This window comes from Rhinolophus sinicus, chromosome 3 (genome assembly GCF_057876585.1).
Source record: "Rhinolophus sinicus isolate RSI-liver-muscle chromosome 3, RSI-T2T, whole genome shotgun sequence".
NCBI classification, from domain to species: Eukaryota; Metazoa; Chordata; class Mammalia; order Chiroptera; family Rhinolophidae; genus Rhinolophus; species Rhinolophus sinicus.
In genome coordinates, this window is record NC_142503.1 from 106857650 (window position 1) to 106879990 (window position 22341).

At 39.2% G+C, this 22341-nt stretch overlaps 1 pseudogene; it reads right to left on the minus strand.

Annotated features, from left to right (window-relative positions):
• Positions 1 to 16499: 16499 nt before the first annotated feature.
• Positions 16500 to 17187, minus strand: LOC109449564 (lysosomal-associated transmembrane protein 4B pseudogene; annotated as a pseudogene).
• Positions 17188 to 22341: the final 5154 nt, after the last annotated feature.

The following is a 22341-nucleotide window of genomic DNA, read 5'->3' on the forward strand; positions in this document are numbered from 1 at the left end:
GGTGGATACAGGGAGGTGTGAAGAGCTGTGACCCTTTTTTCTATTTACATTTGAAAAGGGAAAAGAAAGATACCAATGGCTTCTCTTCACTGCAAATGAGGATTGGGGTAGAAAGCCTGAGGAAAGTGGTAAGGATCGGGAATATTATGCTATAAAGAATAGAATATGGACATGATTGGCATGAATGGCTTCCTGAGTAAGATGGAGGGTCACCTGAGAATGGAAACCGTACATTGGAAACCAGTCATGCTTAAGCTGTTTTTTGTCCTGTCAACTGCAATTAACAGCAAAGATTTATCTGCTGTTATCACTATGACTCTAGTGGTTTTTCTCTTGACATACTTGTAGAACGCTGGCAAAGATGAGAGTGGACTCTTGTAGCATTATTTGCTGATTCATATAAATGCTGACTTGGTGGCAGATTTTTAGTTAAATTCAAGTCATTTTATTTCCAAATATTATGGCAACAATTTTCACTTTTATTCATTCATTCAATAAATATTTACTGCCTACCTACTCTGTGCCAGGTACTGTTATAAGGTAGGAAATACATTACAGATCCAAACAGAAAAGAGGGCTTTCGTGGAGCTTACATTTTAGTGAGGGGACAGAAGGTAAACAAGATGAATTAGAAAACATAGAGTATGTTAATGAGAAGTGTTTGAAATAAAGCAAGGAAGGGGGATTTGAAAAACAATTGTTAAATTGTTTCAGTTTTAAAGAGGATGGCCAGGGATAGCCTCATGAGAAGGTGTCAGTTAAGTGAAGAAGGAAGTGAGTGTGGAGTGGTAGGGGGTACAGGTCGGGGCAGATTGTAAGATCTTTAGTCATGTAAGGCCTTGGTCTTTCCTCTGAGTGAATTGGGAAGTCCATTGGAAACTTTTGACTAGAAGAGTGAGGTGATCGGACAATATTGGAGAAGGATCAAGCAGCAGCTGTCTTGGAATGAGATCTTCTCTTGATATGAGGGGCGAAGACAGAGCAGGGAGGTCAGTTAGGAGGCCGTTGCAGTCGTGCAGGACAGAAGTGCTGGTGGCAGCAGCAAAGCTGGTGACATATGGTCAGATTCTGGACGTATTTTGATTAGAAACCTCACAGTCTTCATCTTCGCTGCTGGACTTTGAATGCTTTGACCAAAATTATTTTCACGTAAATGATACCATCTTTATCCTTGGGTGTCTCCAGGAACTTTCTTTGAATGTTTCAAAGGAGAGTATCTTTAATGATCTCTGGTCTATGAGTAATCCTTGAAGTTTACACTTGACAAACAAGAATATGGAGGAAGGAGGTGAGGTGAGGATGAAGTGAGGGGAAAGAAAGGGAACAAAGGGCATGATTAAGGGTCTGCTTTGTGCCAGGCCTGGTTCTGGGCACCTTACCTGTGCTGGTCGTCAAGGAGAATAGAACTCTTGCCAAAAGTATTGGTTTGCTTTTCAGCTTATTTGGTTTTTCCTGAAGAAAGAAGCAGGACGAGTTTGGCAGACTCTATTGTAAGATGCTGATGATTAGGCCAGGAGAATGGGTCACACCATTCATTGACTAATATTCTTGAGCACTTCGTATGTGCCAGGTACACTGTAGAAGCTGGAGACAGAAGGACAATAAGACACGGTAACAGCCTTCCAGATGTCTGCAGTTTTGTGTAGGTGAGCACACAGGCAATTTTAATACAGGGCAATAGGGCACCTGGGAGGAGCGTCTAGCTTAGCTTTAAAGTGTCAAAGAGGACTTCCTGCAGAAAAGAGGCCAGAAAGATGAGTAGGAATTATTTAGGCAAAAGTGAAGGTATAACAATATTTCAGTTGCGAGAACAGGACGTGTGAAAGAGGGGAGATGAGAAAGAGGTAAATTCGGAGTGCCTTAAGTGAGGCATGCTGGGAAGTGGAGAAAGATGAGACGAGATTATATAAACAGGCCCTCTTAAGCTATAAGACTTCCACGGTATAAGACTTCCATCATGCTCCTGTCCTTTGGCCTGTTTTATTTTGTTTGAGCTGCTTGTGTTTCCCTATTTTCTATCAACAAGGGTATTAGAAACGAATCAAAGATGAATCAGGGTTCACTGTCAGCTACTGCAGATTTATTACTGATCTTAACAAGAACCGCTCTTACCTTAGCCTACTTTAGCGTTTCCTTCTATTGTTTACTCTCGGCGAGCACGTAAAAATATCACAAAAACACAGGCCCTGCCACGGCAGTTTCCAACTTGTAAATGGTAACAGGAAAACAAGACACATTTACACATATTATTGGTGAGTCCATTTTCTTTCTGCTCTTTTTTCTCTATCCCTTTATTCTTATTTTATTGGAATCACCCTCCTCTGATTACCAGGGCAGGAACTCTGCCTCCTGCGGGCCCTGGAAACACATAAAGTCTACTTATAAAGACTCAATAAAGGGAATCCAGGGGAAAGAGAAAATGCAAACTTGAGTGCAGTGAAAACTTTGCCTAAAAGAAGGATACTTTGTAACAAGAACAAGAACAAGAACAACAACACATTCTCTATCCCCCTCCCAGAAATGTACCAGTTTGGACAGAGTCAGCCTCGTCCTGTCCTTCCAATCTACCCTCTTGCTACCCTGCAATTAGAGTAGAAGTTAAATTACTCATTTATCGTTTAGGAGACTTTACATCTAGAAGTGAGTTTAGGGATTATGTGGATCATTGATCCCCACCCACCCCAAACCCCATCTACTAATAAGGAAACAGTCTCAGAGAGGTTAAGGATTTACCTAGGGCACATGTCCCCTGCAGAGCCCAGATGAGGCCTCAGACGGGAAGCCAGGTCTTTTAACTTGGAGTTGAGAGTCTATTCCCTTCATCTGTTGACTCTCACCAGAGGTAGAAATCAAAGCAAATGAGGAAAAATAACAGTCTCAGGATCCTGTGGCTTTTCTCTTGACATGACTATTCTTTCAAAGACACTTAGGCGGTTGGATGTTTTTATTAAAACAATTGATCTAAAGACATTTATGCAAAGTTATAATATAGGGCAAATGGTATACGTTCTAAGATTAATAATGGATGTTGGAATATGTCTCGTCATTATGCAAAGTATATTACTGTAGGTACCCCTTTCATTTGCTAGTAAAAATACATATTCACATGTATAAACATATAAAATATTTTAGAAATATAAATATATAAATATATCTCTAGCAGTATATCTAAATATAGGTATCTATCTATTCATCTGTCTGAGGTTTACGTGCAACTTTTCCAGACACCAGTTACATCAAGAGAAGCCTGTTCATTGACCAGGATTTTATAACTCACTCTAGCTTTGTTAAAAGGCTCAGTGAAAGTGTTTGATTCTCATGCTGAACTCAGAAGCAATTTGTGGCTGGTCAATTATAGTTTATCCTATAGAGTTCCAGCTGAGTGTGTGACTGAGCCAGCAAACATTGGACTTGGGTAGGAAATAGGAAATGCTTTTGTTTTGTGGAGTGAGAGTAGATATGACTTATCCTGTTTTTTATAGCACTCTAGTGAGTTTCTCTTATGAAAGGTTGCTTTGAATCTTTAGGCTGGGACCTATTCTGTGATCATTACAGCTTGTCAAGTCCTAATAGCTACTTATCTCTTCAGTAGGCTCCTATGTATTTTAGAATTTTAACTCTTATGATGCTGTGATAAGTAGGCAAGCAGTGGGAAGCCTCCATAACTATTTCCCCCTGGAGAGTCAAAAAGATAAAGGTTCTGTCTTAGTCTAGCCAGACAACTTCGGCCTGTGTTAATAGGAATGGATAATCTTGATGCCTAAGTAGCATTAAATATTTATACTTAAAGTTTATTAAATATGTCTTGCAATTTCTCATGCCTGTAAGAGCCAAATGCTGTTTACAAACTAGGTTTTAATAGTATTTACCATCAAAGCAACAGAAATCTCTTAAAATCAGAATACATAACGAGGATGAGAGGCAACTACTTACTGAAGAGTAAGATTACAGTGATACCGTCAACTATATTTGTTTTTTCTGACATCTAGTAGTTGAGTTGGTAATCCCCATTTTGTGAGATTAGTGAGATATGCAGCATTAACTCGCTTTTCCTACAAGTCATCCTATTATTCTGTCAGTTACAATAGATGAGATGAAGTAATAATAACAAACAACTCTTAACTTTTAGTAGTTTAATATAACAAGAGTTTACTTTTTGCCCGTGCCACATAACCAATGAGAATTGGCAGGAGGGCTCTGCTCAGTGACTCAGGCTGATGGGGATTCCAACTCGTATGTGCTTCTGTGATGCCTAGGAAGTGGTAATGGGGTTCTGCAGAGCCTCGCCCTGGTAATTAAATGCTTTGTCTGGAACAGACACATATCACTGCTATTCACATTTCATTGTGCAAAGCAAGTGACATGCCATGTCTAGCTCAAGGGGTCAGAGAAACAGTCCCAGCAAGGGTCTGGAAAGAGGAAAAGGACCAATATAACAATTACACTATAGGGGCTGGTAAGATGTCATCTGTAATACTTCTCTCTTCTTTACATTTTCAATAAACGAAACAAGAGAATTGTATTTCTAGTGATAAATGGTTGATTTTTATTAAAAGGTCAACTAGGTTATTTTAAAATACCTTCCTTTACTGCTTTTGTGTAGTTAAAATGTATGGCCCTTGAGCCCATAACCATTTAATTTATTTATGTCATGCCAAGAAAATGTTCTTAAATATTAAATTGAATCATTAGTATTATAATTTCTAGAGTTTGAACTATTCTTTGACTAGCAGGTTTCTTCTAGAATGTTTTTTTTATTTGTTCAATGACTTGTGATTCTTTCACAGGAAAAAAAAACCATGTACACAACAAGACAATTAGAATGTTAAGTTTAAAGGCTATTATAGCTTATTGAACACAAACTCTGTCAGAGGCACATTGCTAGGTAGTTTACCCAAGTTACCTCATATACTCCCCCCAATAATTCTATGAAATAGGTATTATGATCTCTGTTTTACAGATGTGGAAACAAAGATATATAATAGTTAATCATCTAATCCAGTGACATACTCACACAATTTATGGAGCTGGGATTGGATTCAAGCCAACTGACTCCACATCCCAGCTTTTGTCCACCGTAATTTGAAGCTTTCGTGTACCCATATTAATTCTGTGGCAAAACAACGGTTATCATCTATTTGGGCCTTTAGAATTGCTGTTAATGATATATGCACAGAAAGACCTACTTAGAAGTAGTGACTCTCATGAGGGCCCTTGAGCTACAGGAGGAGGCAGCATGATTTGGTAGTTAAGAGCAGAGAATTTGAAACCAGCCTGTTTGGCAGTTAACGTTGCCCAGCCTCAGTTTCCTCCTCTGTAAAATGGGGGATAATAACAGTACGTTACCTACTTAAACATTTATGGAGGATTATCTGAGTTATTATTTGTAAAATGTTTAGAGCAGTGCCCAGAACAGAGTAGGTATTGCACAATTGTTTTATAGAAATAAAATTTGTGGCTCTTTGTCATGAGGGCACACAGTTGTGCTGTGGTTCTTTTGTTAATAGCAAAGTTCAATGTGGCTAGGAAGGTGTGTGAATACGTTCGCCCTGTTCTAGAGAAATGGTTTGTAGAGGAGTCATACAGTTCATTGGCACCATGGCAAGATAAGGAGTGGCATGTAGTCAAGGCCATTTCTCTTGAAGGGGTTGAGTTAGGGTTTGGGGGCTTCATCTCTTCTCTTTGTTGAAGCTAAAATATATAGAATTTCAGGGAATGGGTAGGATGCTTTTTTTGTTGGATGTCCAATGATGTAGGTGCTGCTAGAGCAGTGGGTGCTACTGTGTCAGTGTTCTTCCACAAGCCCTTGGCCACTGTTGTTTGCCTGTTTTGCCCTTGAGGGTGGTCTGCATGGAGATGAGAATGCAGTATGAACTTTTCTTATGCCAACCTGTAATTCTAGAAACAGTGAATTCTGGGCTGATTTTGATCTCAGGTACATTGGGCTTTTGGAAGCTGTGTTATAGTTCAGGCCAAGCTGCTAAGAGCTTTGCATCCCCAGGGAAGGGAACTGACATTTATAAAGTACCTACTCTGAGCTAGGCATTGTGTTGAATTAATATACATTATCTTTTTAAAAAAATCACATAAATCCGGTGAAATATGCTTATTTTCCCATTTTTCAGATAAGGAACCTGATACTTAGAATGGTTAATTGATGAGCTTATCAAGGTCACCTAACAAGTAAAGACAACAGGATATGGTTTGAGGTGTTTCTCACTCTTTCTATACGGCAGAGTGGGAGTGAATGCAGAAGAGTCTGCTCAACAATTTCTATAAATGGATTGTTTTTAAGTCAGGGGCTTGAAAGTTGAAAACTGACCTGGACCTAAGAGTATGAGTCTAGGTAAGGTGGAGGTGGTGGGGGCAGTTGTTACATTTCTTTTTTTAACCAAAAGGTTGGAAAAAGTGAATATGCCTGTCATTTAAAAAAATTTGAAACCTTGAACAACAAATTCCCAAGAGAGTGGGGCAGAGAACATTTTAGGCAGGTGGAAGCTATCCAGTTTTGACAAGAATGGAATAAATCTATAACCTCAATTATATTTTGTGAAAGAATGTGTAGAGGTCATCTGTGGTAAGGCTCCAACTATGTTTTAGGGAGTTGGCAGGCCTTTCCCTCATTCATTTCCTTAGATAAACTGTACTCCAGAATATATGCTATTGAGTTACTTAATTAAAACAGGAGATCAGTACCCATTTTAGGCACCAAGGGAGGATGCTTTATTACATGGGAGAAGGTCTGGGATGAGTTTAAGTGCACGAACTCTTTGGGTCTCAACCCCCCTTACACCGCATCTTGTATATTACAAGTTGTTAATGAATATGTGAAACTCAAGTGGGCCATAATTACAATTCTTGATGGCTTCTATAGATAAAATAGAATTTAACCTCATGTGTAAATTTTCAGATCTTTCTCTTTTTTTTTTTTGAAATTATGAACAGGATAGATTAAGTAAAACTCATGGGCAAGGACGTGCAGCTGTGTGATTTTATGGGAGATTCATTATTTAGCAGAAATATTCTGATTTGCAAATATTCTGATGTGCAAACAGCATCCAAGGCTCAACTACAACAGGAGGGCACACACAACCCACACAAGGGACACACCTGGAGTACCCAGCTCAGGTCACAAGGGAGATAGTACTACTAGGTCTCCCAGGACACCTACTACATAAGGCCACTCCACTAAAACTGGAAGACATAGAAGCTCTACCTAATACATAGAAACAAACACTGGGAACAGCCAAAATGGGGAGACAAAGCACATGTCCCAAATGAAAAAACAGAACAAAGCTAGGAAAAGAACTAAAAAAATGAAGACAAGCAATCTACCAGACATAGAGTTCAAAACACTGGTTATAAGGATGCTTATGGTCTCAGGGAGAACTTCAACAAAGAGATAGGAAACATAAAAATGCAGATAGAAAACATAAAACTCAACCAGTCAGAAATGAAAAATACAGTAACTGAAATGAGGAATATATTAGATGGAATCAACAGTAGATTAGATGAAGCAGAGGTCTGAATCAGCAATTTGGAAGATAAGGTAGCAGAAAACACCCAATCAGAATAGCAAAAATAAAATAAAACATTTTTAAAAAATGAGGATAATTTAAGGGGCCTCTGGGACAACATCAAGCATACCAGCATTCCTATCATAGGTGTACAAGAAGGAGAAGAGAGAGAGCAAGGAATTGAAAACTTGTTTGAAGAAGTCATGACAGAAAACTTCCCCAACGTGGTGAAAGAAATAGACATATAAGCCCAGGAAGCACAGAGAGTCCCAAACAAGATGAACCCAAAGAGGCTCACACCAAGACACATCATAAGTAAAATGGCAAAAGTTAAAGACAAAGAGAGAATCTTAAAAGCCACAAGACAATAGCAGTTAGGTACATACAAGGGAGCTCCCATAAGACTGTCAGCTGATTTCTCAATAGAAACTTTGCAGGCAAGAGAGAATTGGCACAAAATATTCGAAGTGATGAAAAGTAAGGACCTACAACCAAGATGATGTGGCAATCCTTTCATTAAAAAATGAAGGAGAGATAAAGAGCTTCCCAGACAAGAAAAAGCTAAAGGAGTTTGTCACCACCAAACAAGTATTATAAGAAATGTTAAAGGGACTTCTTCAAGAAGAAGAAAAAAAGATTGAAATATGAATAATAAAAATGGCAATACTACATATCTGTCAACAATTACTTTTAATGTAAATGGATTAAATGCTTCAATCAAAAGACGTATGGTGGCTGAATAGATAAGAAAACAAGATTCTTACATATGCTTTTCTCCTTACAAGAGACTCACTTCAGATCAAAAGCCACACACAGACTGGAGTAAAGGGATGGAATAAAATATTTCATGAAAATGGAAACAAATAAACAAACCATCTGGGGTAACAATACTTATGCCAGGCAAAATAAACTTTAAAACAAAGGCTATAATAAGAGATAAAAAAGGACCCAGTAATCCCACTTCTGGGTATTTATCTGAATAAACCCAAAACACTACTTCAAAGGGACATGTGCATCCATATGTTCATTGCAGCATTATTTACAGTAGCCAAGATATGGAGGCAACCTGGGTGTTCATCAATAGATGAATGGGTAAAGAAGAGGCGGTACATATATACAACTGATTATTACTCAGCCATAAAAAAGGAATAAAATCTTGCCATGTGTAACTACATGGATGGACGTAGAGGGCATTGTGCTGAGTGGAGTAAGTCACACAGAGAAAGACAAATGTCATATAATTTCACTTATATGTGTAGCCTACAGAACAAGATGAACGAACAAACAAAACAAACAAACTCATAGATACAGAGAACATTTTGATGGTTGTCAGATGGGAGGGGGGTTGGGGGAATGGGTGAAAAAGTAGAAAGAAGTACTAGTTGGTAATTACAAAATAGTCATGGCGATGTAAACTATAGCATAAGGAATATAGTCAATAATATTGTAGTAACTATATACATGTATGGTGTCAGATGGGTACTAGAATTATCAGGGTGACCACTTCATAAGTTATATAAGTGTCTAATCATTATGTTGTACCCCTGAAAGTAATACAATATTGTATGACAACTGTAATTGAAAAACAAAAAATATTATTTAAGAAAATAGTCAATCACTACAAAAGAAATTCTCTTTTATATATATTTTAATTATGTTTTCATTTCTGAATTTAAAACTTATACTTAATGTATATGGTGCTTTTTTCCTATTAACTTTTAGAATAAAAAAATCATAGTTAAATATGTATAATATAAAATTTACCATCTTAGCCATTTTAAGTGTACAGTTCAGTATTGTGTGTACATTCAAATGTTGTGCAATTGATCTATAAAATTATTTTCATCTTGCAAAACTGAAACTCTGTACCCATTAAACAACAACTCTCCATCTCTATGAATTTCACTACGCTGGGTACCTTATATAAGTAAAATCATATATGTCCTTTTGTTACTGGTTTATTTCATGTAGTGTAATGTCTTCAAGGTTCATCTATGTTATAGCATGTGTTGGAATTTCCTTCCTTTTGAAGTTTGAAAAATATTCCATTGTCCATACAAATAAACCACATTTTGTTTATCCATTCATCCATTGATGGAACTGGGGTTGTTTCTACCTTTTGGCTCTTATAAACAGGGCTGCTATGAACATGGATGAAAACATATCTCTCCTGAGACCCTGCTTCTAATTCTTTTGGATATATACCCAGAAGTGGGATTGGCGGATCATATGGTAATTCCATTCTTAAATTTTTTGAGGAAGAACCACACGATTTTCCATAGCTTTTACTTATTCATGTAAATTAATTTTTACTTTTATCAAAGTAACATGTGCACATAAATAATTAGTATTACAAAGATTTAGCTACCCCACCCATTTCTCTAAAGTAGTTATGTCGGAAATTTTGGTTAAATAATCAGTGTTTACATTATTATGACTATTGTAAATATTTTATTTTGCTGAGTCAATATGAGCCAAAGATATTATGATAGGTCTCATTTCTTGTACTAATTTTTTTTTCAGGTTGACTATAACGTTCCAGGATAATCAATGAAATTTAAAGTCAATAATTAAATGAGGAGGTCTTTTCTATGTTTTTGTTTTAATTCCTGGAATTGTTAATACCTTATTTATTACTGGCTTTTTCTCTGTACCTATTGCTATATTTCCCAAATTACTTAACAGAGCTATGAATGTCTACCACTAGTTATTTTTCACATGCTCATGCATGTCAGTTGCACTGCTTTTCCACTGTTTTCCTCGGCAGCCTACCTTCTCAGCGCTGCCCTCCTGCTCCACTCTGGGTTGAGTTCTAGGCTTGATGCATAGCTGACATTCTGGGACTTCTCTTCACCTATTCTGAGTGTTGGATGCCATGTTTCTTAGTTCTGTTGTCTTAAGCTTGCTTACTTTTGTTTTACTCTGCCTTGCTTTCTTTCTGGAAACATTTACAATCTTTATTCCTGGTATGAGCCTTTCTTCGTTTGTTGTGCTTGTATTATATTGGTGGTCCCTTTTGTATTATATTGTCTATAGTTCCTCTCCTTTATTTTACTCTGTTCTCTCTTAATGGAACTTGCATTATTTCAGTATTATATCTCTTGAGCTAATTCTCTAATTTTCTTACTCATGTTCTATTTTCCATTTCTTTATATTTTTGTTCTACTTTGGAGGTTTCCTTGACTGAGATCACATTCCAAACTATACTGAGTTTTTCTTTTTGCTTTTATCGCTTCTAAAATTTCCAATGAGTCTTTCTTGTGCCCTCATTGCTATTTTTTTCAAATAGCTTTTCCCCCCTGTTTCATGCATGCACTTCATTCTTTTCACTGCCTGAGCACATTTAATATGAATATTAAAAAGTTTCTCCCTCTTTTCCTTGCAGTTTATTTCCTCCAAGTGTTTCTTCTCTATTTGTTTTTATGATATCTCTTCTTCATACTGCCATCTTTCCGCCAATTTCTAATGATTGTTGGTAGTCTGTTCCCATTTCAATGCAAGGCACGAAAGCTCTGATAGAAAACTGTAAACAAGGTGGGCTTCTCTGTAGGTAATCAGGTTATAAGCAGACCTTATTTTCAAGGAAGGCTTAGAGATCAGGAACTTCCAGTCTTCTCCCCACCTGCCCCCCAGCCCAGGCCATTCAGTTTCTCTCCAGAAGAATTCCCCAGTCTTCTGCCAAGAGGTGTGCCTGGCTGTTAGCATCCTGGACATAGGATGGAGCCTTTAATAAGCAGGCTTTCGTTTAGCCTGTTTTCAGTTTGGCATCTCTCTCCTGTCCTCTATTGTCAAGTGCCTCTGAACCTGGTGATTATACCACTGATTAAACTGACTTTCTTGAGTTATTAGTTGATATTTATCAGTTCTATTACAATTTGCCTTATTGGTGGTATTTGAGGTACTATGGTAAGTTAATAGAATTTTAAAAAAATCAAACATACTTAATAGTCTGGAAAGACAGCAAATTCTTTTAAAAAGTTGCACACAGAGAAAAATTAGTCACAGAGAAAGGAGGAAAAATGTTCTCTAGGCAAAGATGTTTTTAAAGAGATTTATTTTTAATCTAATAAATACAACTGATGAAAATAGGAAAGACGAGTTACTAAACTGCTGTTATATGTGATCTAGCGGTGATCTAAGGCAGAGGAAAACTCCCTTAAGGGCAGCCATGTTGAAGATACAAACACTCAAAGATGCAGCCTCTGAAACCTGGAGGCCAGGAGGGGTCTTCAGGAGAAAGCAGAGGTTCTTTCTTAATGCCAAGAGCAGGGAGAGGTTGCAAGAGAGAGAAAAACTGTAGCACAGAGCATGGTGTGGTTAATGTAGAAGTAGGAGCCTTAGAAGCTGAGACCATGAGGTGCCACGTGACCACAACGACTTTGATCCATGACCATGCCTCCTTGCTTAGGGAGCAGGGAGACAACCCTGCCCTGGGACTGTATTCCTTCCATTCTAAACTGTAGTCTTGGGAGGCCCTGTGGTGACAGGGTTCTGTGGTCCCTGGGGTCTGGCCATGTGGCTGCTTCAGGTCTTAGTCATGTCCAGTGGGGGAGTGAGCCTTTCTTTGCCATTAAGAATAAACACAAGGCCTCTATAACTTGAGTATCAGAAGATAGTTCTGCACTTCTGGATGTTAGCACTCTGACAGGCTGGCTCTTATTTCCAGAGACTTACCAGCTGCTTTGTAGCTCTCCCAGAGGGCAGCTCTTTCACTTCAGCCTCATTCCTTTTCCTTCCTGTGGAGAGGGATGGCCCAGGCCCGAGGATTAGTTCCTACCAAAGGTTTCCCTTTCGCAGCCTGCTCCTTAGGCTCTGCAGGTCAGACCTCGTCTGCAGGAGGGTGAGTGGTAGGAGCTTACCCCCTCTTCATGGAGCACCCTGACTCCCTGGAGCAAGCACTGCTGTGTCTGGGCTGTGAGCAGCCACGGGACAGTGCTCCCTGGTCAATCTGTGCGGTGCTCAAAGAGGCTTCTGCAAGCACAACCTTTCTTTGAAGTCTCCTTTTGTAGTTTGAAAAATCCGTGCAATTAAAAAATTTCAAATCCATACTATTTTGGTATTGGTCTAATACTTAAATATTAGAACAATATAAAAGTCATATAAATAAATAAAATAATGATATTTCCTTTCCAATCTTTAAGTACATTTTATACTTGAGCTTTATCCTGTGACTGCAAGCCCTTTGTGACTCTCTTCTGTGAACCTCTGGGTGTTATGTATAAACTAGTTTGAGAAGTAAAGAATTGGAAAGGACATTTAACCAGATGTCAGAGAATGTGGCTCTAGTCTGGGGTCTTTAGTCAGGGGCCCTGTGCCTGAGTGTCAACTGCCTACTCTCTCTGGACCTCTGTTTCCTCATCTGTACAATGGGGAGGTTGTAATAGATGTTTTTTTTTCCCCCCTCATTTGCAGTTTTCTCTCCTGAATTATGCAGATTTTGTCTTAACATTCTGCTTCATTTCATACAAAATCACAGCCACCCTGTAGTCTCTACAGAAGTTTCATTTGCTATTATTTATTTATTGTAAGATCTATCCAATTTTTAAAAATTAAATTTATAGGAGTGACATTGGTTAGTAAGATTATATAAGTTTCAAGTGTACAATATTATAATACATCATCTGTATATTACATTGTGTGCTCATTATCCAGTTTAGTCTCCTTCCTTCGCTATATGTTTGACCCTCTTTACCCTCTTTAACCTTACCCCATCTCCCTTTCCCTCTGGTAACTACAATACTGTTATCTGTGTCAATGATTTTTTGTTTGTTTTATTCCTTCATTTGTTGCTTTCTGTTTTATATCCCACATATGAGTGAAATCATATGATTCTTGTCCTTTTCTGTCTGACTTATTTTGCTTTGCATGATAATCTCAAGATCTATCCATGTTGTTGCAAATGGCAATATTTCATCTTTTCTTATGGCTGAGTAGTATTCCATTGTGCATATGTACTCAATCTTCTTTATCCAATCATCTGTCGAAGGACACTTTGGTTGTTTTCATGTCTTGGCCACCATAAATAAAGCTGCAATGAACACAGGGGTACATGTATCTTCATAGATAAATGTTTTCAGATTTTTCGGGTAGATACCCAGAAGAAGGGTCGCCGAGTCATATGGTAGTTCTATTCTTAATTTTTTGAGAAACCTCCATACTGTTTTCCACAATGGCTATATTACTTTACATTCCCATCAGCAGTATATGAGGGTTCCCTTTTCTCCACAACCTCTTCAACACTTGTTATTACTTGTCGTGTTGATAATAACCATTCTAACAGGTGTGAGGTCATATCTCATTGTGGTTTTGATTTGCATTTCCCTAATAGTGAAGTTGAACATCTTTTCATATATCTGTTGGCCATTTGTATGTCTTCTTGGAAAAAGTGTCTGTTCAGGTCCTCTGCCCACTTTTTAAATTGGATTGTTGGTTTTTCTGTTAATTTGTGTAAGGTCTTTATATATTTTGGGTATTAGCCCCTTATCAGAGGTATTGTTTTCAAATATCTTCTCCCATTGGTTGTCTTTTTGTTTTGTTGATGGTTTCTTTTGCTGTGCAGAAGCTTTTTAGTTTGATATAATTCCATTCATTTATTTTTGCTTTTACTTCTCTTGTTTTTGGGGTCAAATTCACAAAAGCCTCTCTGAGATCAAGGTCCATAAGTTTAGTACCTATGCTTTCTTCTTTGTATTTAATTGTTTCAGATCTCATATTGAGGTCTTTGACCCATTTTGAGTTAATTTTTGTGTATGGTGACATATAGCAGTCTAGTTTCATTCTTTTGCATGTGGCTTTCCAAATTTCCCAGCACCATTTATTGAAGAGGCTTTCTTTTTTCCATTGTATGTTTTTGGCTTCTTTGTGGAAAATTATTTGTCCATATACATGTGGGTTTATTTTTGGGCTCTCAGTTCTATGTGCCTGTTTTTCTGCCGATACTGTATTATTTTGATTATTGTAGTTTTGTGGTATAATTTGAAGTCAGGGAGTGTGATACCTCCCACTTTGTACTTTTTCCTTGGGACTGCTTTGTCTATTCCAGTTTTTCTGTGGTTCCATACAAATCATGATTTTTTGTTCTATTTCTTTGAAAAATGCCATTGGGATTTTGATGGGAATTGCTTTGGGTAATATGGCCATTTTAATTATCTTGATTATTCCAGTCTATGAACATGTGATATCTTTCCATTTCTTCTTCAATTTCTTTTAATAATGTCTTACAGTTTTCAGTGTATAGGTCCTTTACATCTTTTGTTAAGTTTATTCCTCGATATTTTATTCTTTTTGTTGCAATTGAACATGGATTTTTTTCATATCTTTTTTTTGATATTTCATTGTTAGTATATAAGAATGCAATGAATTTTTGTACAATGATTTTTGTATCCTGCAACTTTCCTGTATTTGTTTATTGTTTCTATTAGCTTTTTGGTGGAGTCTTTAGGGTTTTTAAAATTTAGAACCATGTCATCTGCAAAAAGTGACAATTTCACTTACTCATTCCCCATTTGGGTGCCTTTTATTTCATTCTCTTGTGTGATTGTTCTGGCGAGGACTTCCAGTACTGTGTTGAATAACAGGGGTGAGACTGGGCATCGTTGTCTTGTTCCTGAGGAAAAGCTTTTAGTTTTTCACTGTTTAGTATAATATTAGCTGAGGGTTTGTTATATATGACCTTTATTATGTTGAGGTATATTCATTCTATACCCATTCCATTAAGTGTCTTGATCATACATGGATGCTGTATCTTGTCAAATGCTCTCTCTGCATCTATTAATATGATCATATGATTTTGAGTTTTCACTTATTTATTTTTTTGGGTGTGGGCAAATCTCACTTTAATTGTAAAAGCCTACATTTACAGCACATTCAATAGTGAAAAAAAGCAGAGCTGTGACTCTTCCACATGTGAATACATAAAAGTCCCTTGAAATTCAGGTAGTCAAGATAAGGGCATTCCACAAGGAAAGCACTGCTCTGCATCTTTCTGAAGACTGTTTTACACTAATTTGAAAAGACAACTAGGCATACTTGAACTTGAAAATAGTAAGATGTGCCTTTCAGGGACAGAAGAAAAAAAATCTGTTTTTAAAAAATACTGTTAGGTAAATACATATCAGCAATGTCAATTGACAAAATGAGATGAAGTTCTCCTTGAATCAGGCTTGAGTAGAACTCTTAGTAAAAGGGGTCCCTGGGCAGGGATGGGAAACCAGGAGAAAGGGAGCAGCAGACACCACACAGTGCTAAACAAATCAGTCCCATCCCTCTAACGTGGATGAGACACACCACTCCATGACTTCAGAGACAGGGCTACAAGAACAGCTGTGGGTAGTGACTGCTCTCTCACTGCTGGGGATTGTTGAAGGGTCTCAATTTAGCCCATGAACAAAATCCTTGACCAGCAAATTCAAATTGTTACTGAATTTAAGTCATAAAGAATCTATTGGAAATTCCTGTTTTATTTATACATGTATATGTACTCCTACTTACCTAATTAGAGCAATGATTACACATTTAGCATTCTGTTCTCATATGGTTTCATCTACATACTGGAATAGCTTAAGAAAAGTATTGTCTAATTTTGATTTCATTTTATACTTTCAAAAGAGACAGAGGGAACAGAAAGGAGAAAAATGTGACTAATTCTCCACCTTTGGAGCCCAGCAGGTACAAAACCAGACTTCTCTGACTCAAGGTTTATCCAGGTTGTTGGGAAGTTTTAGGCCCCACGGAAGTCTAAGGAAGACTGGGTAAGCTCCTTGCACCCACCCCTACAGAAAGCACTTTACAGTTGTAATCTATCAGTGTTGTAGCTAAAATATATGTTTAAAACTACAGAGGGTTTCAACTTAACATTTAAAATTTCAACTCTAGCATTTCAGCAATAAACAAACTCAGAGAGCTCATCTCAGAAGTGAAATTAAGGGACGATTTCTCTGATATCTGAAAAGTGAAGCTCAGGCTCCCAGCTCCACGCCACTTTCAGGCTTTGGCAGACACGTAAGGTGGTGGCGGCTCCTTGGCAGTACCGTTCACAGTGGCATCATCGTATGAGAGTAACAGCACCACAGTATCATTGCTGGTTACATAAAACAGGATGTTGGAGGAGTTCCGACCATTGATGTATCGGTAGCAGTTCCAACACAGCTAATCAAGGAACCCTTAAAAATTAAGATAATGCTAATAAACAGAAGGATAATAAGGATTAAACAGGTAGGATTCACCGACATGATATTATCTCTGTAGGGAGAATGAGAAGCCAGCTATCGCATGTATTCCTGAATGGAATTTGGATGAACAAGCACAGTGACAGCAACCAAAGTGTTTAGGGCAAAATCAAAGATCTGGTAACAGAAGAATGGGATTCTCCCAGCAGGGTGTGCTCGTATGCTCCATAAGTAGCCACTGGGCATAACGGTATCATGAGAAGAGAAATTACAATAGCAATGCACATGTTGGCATCATCCATGAACTCAAAGCTACCTCCTAGTTCAGAATTGAATAGCGATACTGTCAGGATCAGCCAGGGTGCTCAAGAGAATCAACAGTACCAGGGCACTGGTGATCATGTACCAGACGCCAAGAAGGATGGTGCTGGTCCGAACATGGCAGCACAGGTGGCAGCTGTTGGAGTAGAATCGCATCTAGGCGTGACTATCTTCATCTCTCTGGCAGCGTTGCCAGGGCACAATCACACGTTCAAGTTTGCAAGAAACTCAGCTGCACCATTCAGGTCCACCTCTGGGCTGCTGCCAGCTTCTCTGCCGCTCCCCGTCTGCATGGCTCATGCTTGCTCACCTGCTCACCGTCTGCACTTCGTTCTGCCTATCCTTTATTTTGTTTATGTGGTGGTTCATATCAATCGATTTGCATATGTAGAAGCATCCTTGTGCCCCTGGAATGAACCCCACTTGATTGTGATGTATTATTTTTTTAATGTATTGTTGTATTCAATTTGCTTGTACTTTGTTCAGAATTTTTGCATCTGTTTTTATCAGAGATATTGGTCTGTAATTTTCTTTTTGTGTGTGTTGTCTTCCCCAGGTAATGTTGGCCTCATAAAATGAGCTAGGAAGTATTGCTTCTTCATCAGTTTTTTGGAAGAATTTGAGAAGAATAGGTATTAAATCTTTGAATGTTTCATAGAATTCACTAGTGAAGCCATCTGGTCTTGGACTTGTACTGTTTGGGAGCTATTGATGACTATTTCAATTTCCTTACTGTTGATTGGTTTATTTAGATTTTCTAATTCTTCATGATTCAGTCTAGGAAGGTTATATATTTCTTAGAATTTGTCCATTTCTTCTAGGTAATTTAACTTGGTGGCATATAGCTTTCACAGTATTCTTTTTTTTTTAAATTAAAGTTTATTGGGGTGACAATGGTTAGTAAATTTACATAGATTTCAGGTGTAATGCATTATCTATATCTTACATTGTGTGTTCACCACCCAGAGTCAGTTTTCTTTCCATCACCTTATATTAGACCCCATTTACCCTCTTCTAGAGACTCCTCCCCTCTTACCCTCTGGTAACCTCTAAACTATTGTCTATGTCTATGAGTTTTTGTTTCTTCATTTGTTTGTCTTGTTCTTTTGTTGTTTTCAGTTTTATATACCACATATCAGTGTAATCATATGGTTCTCTACTTTTTCTGTCTGACTTGTTTCACTTAGCATTATAATTTAGCTTTTCATAGTATTCTTGTATTTCTGTGGTGTCCATTGTAACTTCTCTTTCATTTCTGATTTTGTTTATTGGAGTCTTTTTTCTTAATGAGTCTAGCCAGAGGTTTGTCAAATTTTTTCCCCCCTTCTTCCACCATCACCCCCCACTCCAGTTCAAGCTATTGTTTCTCAGTCTAGTTGTGTAGGACACAGCTCCCTGGCCCGTGCTGGTATTATGAGCCTTGCTTTCCCCCCAGCTGAGGCAGACGGTCCCCAGTTGTCGGTAGGCTGCTCACAGCAGCTCACGGCAGCTCTTGCTGGCTGCCGGCCACTAATGCTGGCCATCGGCCGCTCATGGCAGCACATGGTAGTCCACAGCAGCACTCAGCAGCCCTCGATGGTTGCTGGCCACTCATGTTGGCTGCTGGCCACTCACTCTGGTCACCAGCAGCACACAGCAGCACCTGGCAGCTCACACCAACCTCTGGCTGCTCATGGCAGCCCAGCTCCAGGGAGAGTTGTTGTTCACAATCTTAGCTGTAGAGTGTACAGCTCACTGGTCCATGTAGAAATGGAACTGGCGACCTTGGTGTTAGGAGCACAGCGCTCCAACCACCTGAGCCACTGGGCCGGCCCAGGGTTTGTCAATTTTATCAATCATTTCAAAGAACAAACTCTTTGAAGCATTCGTTTTTCTTGTGGTCTTTTTGTTCTCTATTTTGTTTAATACTGCTCTATTTTTTTTTTTTTTTTTGTAATTTCCTTCCTTCTACAGACTTTGGGCTTTGTTTGTTCTTTCTCTAGGCCCTTAAGGTGAAATGTTAGGTTATTTACTTGAGATTTTTGTGTTTCTTGAGCTATGACTGTAATGATATAAACTTCCTTCTAAATACTGCTTTTGCTGTATCCCCCTGTCATGCGGGAGACCCTGCTCGCTGCGCCATTTGTTGTGCGGGGAGGCCTGCAGGGTCTCTGCTCCCGCTCCCCACACAAGAACGCAGGACATGGTGAAGCCAAAAAGGAACACCCACGGAGCCATAGGTAGGGGAGTCATACCACTATATTCTCTCTGGCGGCACTATACTCTCACTGGAGGCTGGATCTACACTGTCTGCAAACCGCCATCCACACTTGCCAGCCCAGCCACCATCTTCTTGCTAGCCCCCATTTTTTTCTCTCTGCTAGCTTAGCCACAGCAGCTTTATTAGTGGCCATTGGCTCACTGGTTACAGCTGACGGCCAACTAGCCACAGCTGATGGCCATGCAATCACAGTTGATGGCCATTTACTACCTGAGCCAGCACCTGTCTATGTGAGGCCTAGAGCCTGGAAACTACTTTCTGAGGCTCTGCCCCCACACTCCACCCCTACAGGCTCTCGCCTCACAATCTAGGCGACAAGCGTCTTCCGCGCGGGGCCCTGTGCGAGGAGCCTGGGGTGAATGCGAATGCAATATCCTGGACACAGCCAGGCTCTCTGGGCAAAGCCAGGGTTTCTCAGGGCACCACCAGTACTTCTGGGCACAGCCAGACTTTCTGGGCTTCTTAGGGTACCACCTGTCTTCCTGGACACAGCCAGGGTTTCTCAGGGCACTGCCACTCTCTCTCTGGGAACAGCCCGACTTCCTGGGCACAGCCAGGGTATCTTCAGGGCTCAGCCAGACTTCCTGGACTCAGCCAGGTCTCTCAGGGCACTGCCACTCTCTGTGGGCACAGCCACACTTCCTGGACACAGCCAGGGCTCTCAGGGCACTGCCACTCTCTCTGGGAACAGCCCGACTTCCTGGACTCAGCCAGGGCTCTCAGGGCACTGCCACTCTCTCTGGGCACAGCCAGACTTCCTGGACTCAGTCAGGGCTCTCAAGGCACTGCCACTCTCTCTGGGAACAGCCCGACTTCCTGGGCACAGCCAGGGTATCTCAGGGCTCGGCCAGACTTCCTGGACTCAGCGAGGTCTCTCAGGGCACTGCCACTCTCTCCCTGGGCCTCTCAGGGTACATGCTGGAACAACAGCGACTCACAATCAAGGTGCTTACATATTCTCAGTGGTAGCCAGTCAAGACACATACCACCAGTGCTTCTGGGCACAGCCAGACTTCCTGAACTTCTTAGGGTACCACCTGTCTTCCCAGACACAGCCAGGGTTTCTCAGGGCACCACCAGTACTTCTGGGCACAGCCAGACTTCCTGGACACAGCCAGGGCTCTCAGGGCACTGCCAGTCTTGTGGGCACAGCCACACTTCCTGGATCCACACTGTCCGCAAACCGCCATCCACACTTGCCAGCCCAGCCTCCATCTTCTTGCTAGCCCCCATTTTTTTCTCTCTGCTAGCCTAGCCACAGCAGTTATATTAGTGGCCATTGGCTCACTGGTTACAGCTGACGGTCAACTAGCCACAGCTGATGGCCATGCAATCACAGTTGATGGCCATTTACTACCTGAGCCAGCACCTGTCTATGTGAGGCTGAGAGCCTGGAAACTACTTTCTGAGGCTCTGCCCCCACACCCCCAAATTTTGATATTCTGTATTATCATGCTCATCTGTCTCTATGTATCTTCTTTTATTTCTTCTTTGACCCAGTCATCATTTAATAGCATGCTGTTTAATCTCCACATATTTGTGGTTTTTCCTGCTTTCTTTTTGCAGTTGATTTCCAATTTCAAAAAGTATTATGGTCGCAGAATATGCTTGGTATGATTTCAATCTTCTCAAATTTGTTGAGGCTAGTTTTGTGTCCCAACATATGGTCTATCCTTGAGAATATTTCATGTGCGCTAAAGAAGAATGTATATTCTGATGCTTTGGGATGAAAAACTGTAAAGATCGATTATGTCCATTTGGTCTAATGTGTCGTTTAAGGCGGATATTTCCTTATTGATTTTCTGTTTTGATGATCTATAGCTGTCAATGGGGTATTTAGGTCTCCTACTATAATTGTGTTTTTGTCAGTTTCTCCCTTTATTTCTTTTAGTAGTTGCTTTATATGTTTTGGTGCTCACAGATTAGTATTGATAGGTTATGTATATATTGATAAGTGTTATGTCTTCTTGATGTATTGTCCCCTTTATCATTATGAAGTGTCCATCTGTGTCTCTTGTTACCTTTTTTATTTTGAAATCGATTTTGTCAGATATCAAATCGGGCTACCCCCGATTTTCTCTGGATGCTATTTGCTTGGAGTATCATTTTCCACCCCTTCTGAATGTATGTTTTTCCATGTAGCTTAGATATGTCTCCTGAAGGCAGCATAAAGTGGGTTTTGTTTTTTGATACAACCTGCTTCTCTGTGCCTTTTAATTGGTGAGTTCAGTCTATTTACATTAATAGTGATTATTGATATAAGATTTCCTATAGCCATTTTATCTTTTGTTTTCTGGTAGCTCTATGTCTTCATTATTTCTTTTCCTTGTGTTTCTGTGTGTTGTTTTAGTTTGGTGGTATTCTGTGATTTTTTTCCCTCTGCTTCTTCTTTTTTTTATGTTATGTGTCTCAGTTCTAGATTTTTTTTTGTGTGGTTACTATTAGGTTTATGCAAAAGAAAGTTTCATATATACAATAATACTTTTTCTTCTGATTGCATCTTATCTCCATTAACCTGTACAAATTCAATCTTTTACCCCTTCCTTCCCTTTTATGATTTTTGTTGTTACAAATTACCCATTTTTATGCTGTGAGTTCATTTCCAAATTGTAACAGCTATTGTCTTCTTTTTTAATTTTTCAATTACAGTTGGCATTCGATATTTTATATTTAGTTTCAAGTCTTCTTTTTAAAAAATATTTTTCCCTCCTTTATCTTTTATGTTGTCTTTAAGTGTTTGATACTCTATTCTGAACAAGTTTTGCAATTTCATGTATTTGTCTGTTAGTTATAGTTTTGTATCTTTTTGTTTCAGGTAGAAGAACACCCTTTGGTATTTCCTATAATGCAGCTCTTGTGGTGGTAAATTCCCTCAGCTTCTTTATGTCTGGAAAAGTCTTTATTTCTCCATCATCCCTAAAGGATATATTGCTGGAAATATTATTCTTGGCTGGTGATTTCTCTCTTTCAATAATTTGAATATTTGATTCCCCTCTCTTTTAGCTTATAGGGTTTCTGCCAAAAAATCTGATGATAATGTAATGGGATTGCCTTTACTGCCTTCTTTTCCCTGGCT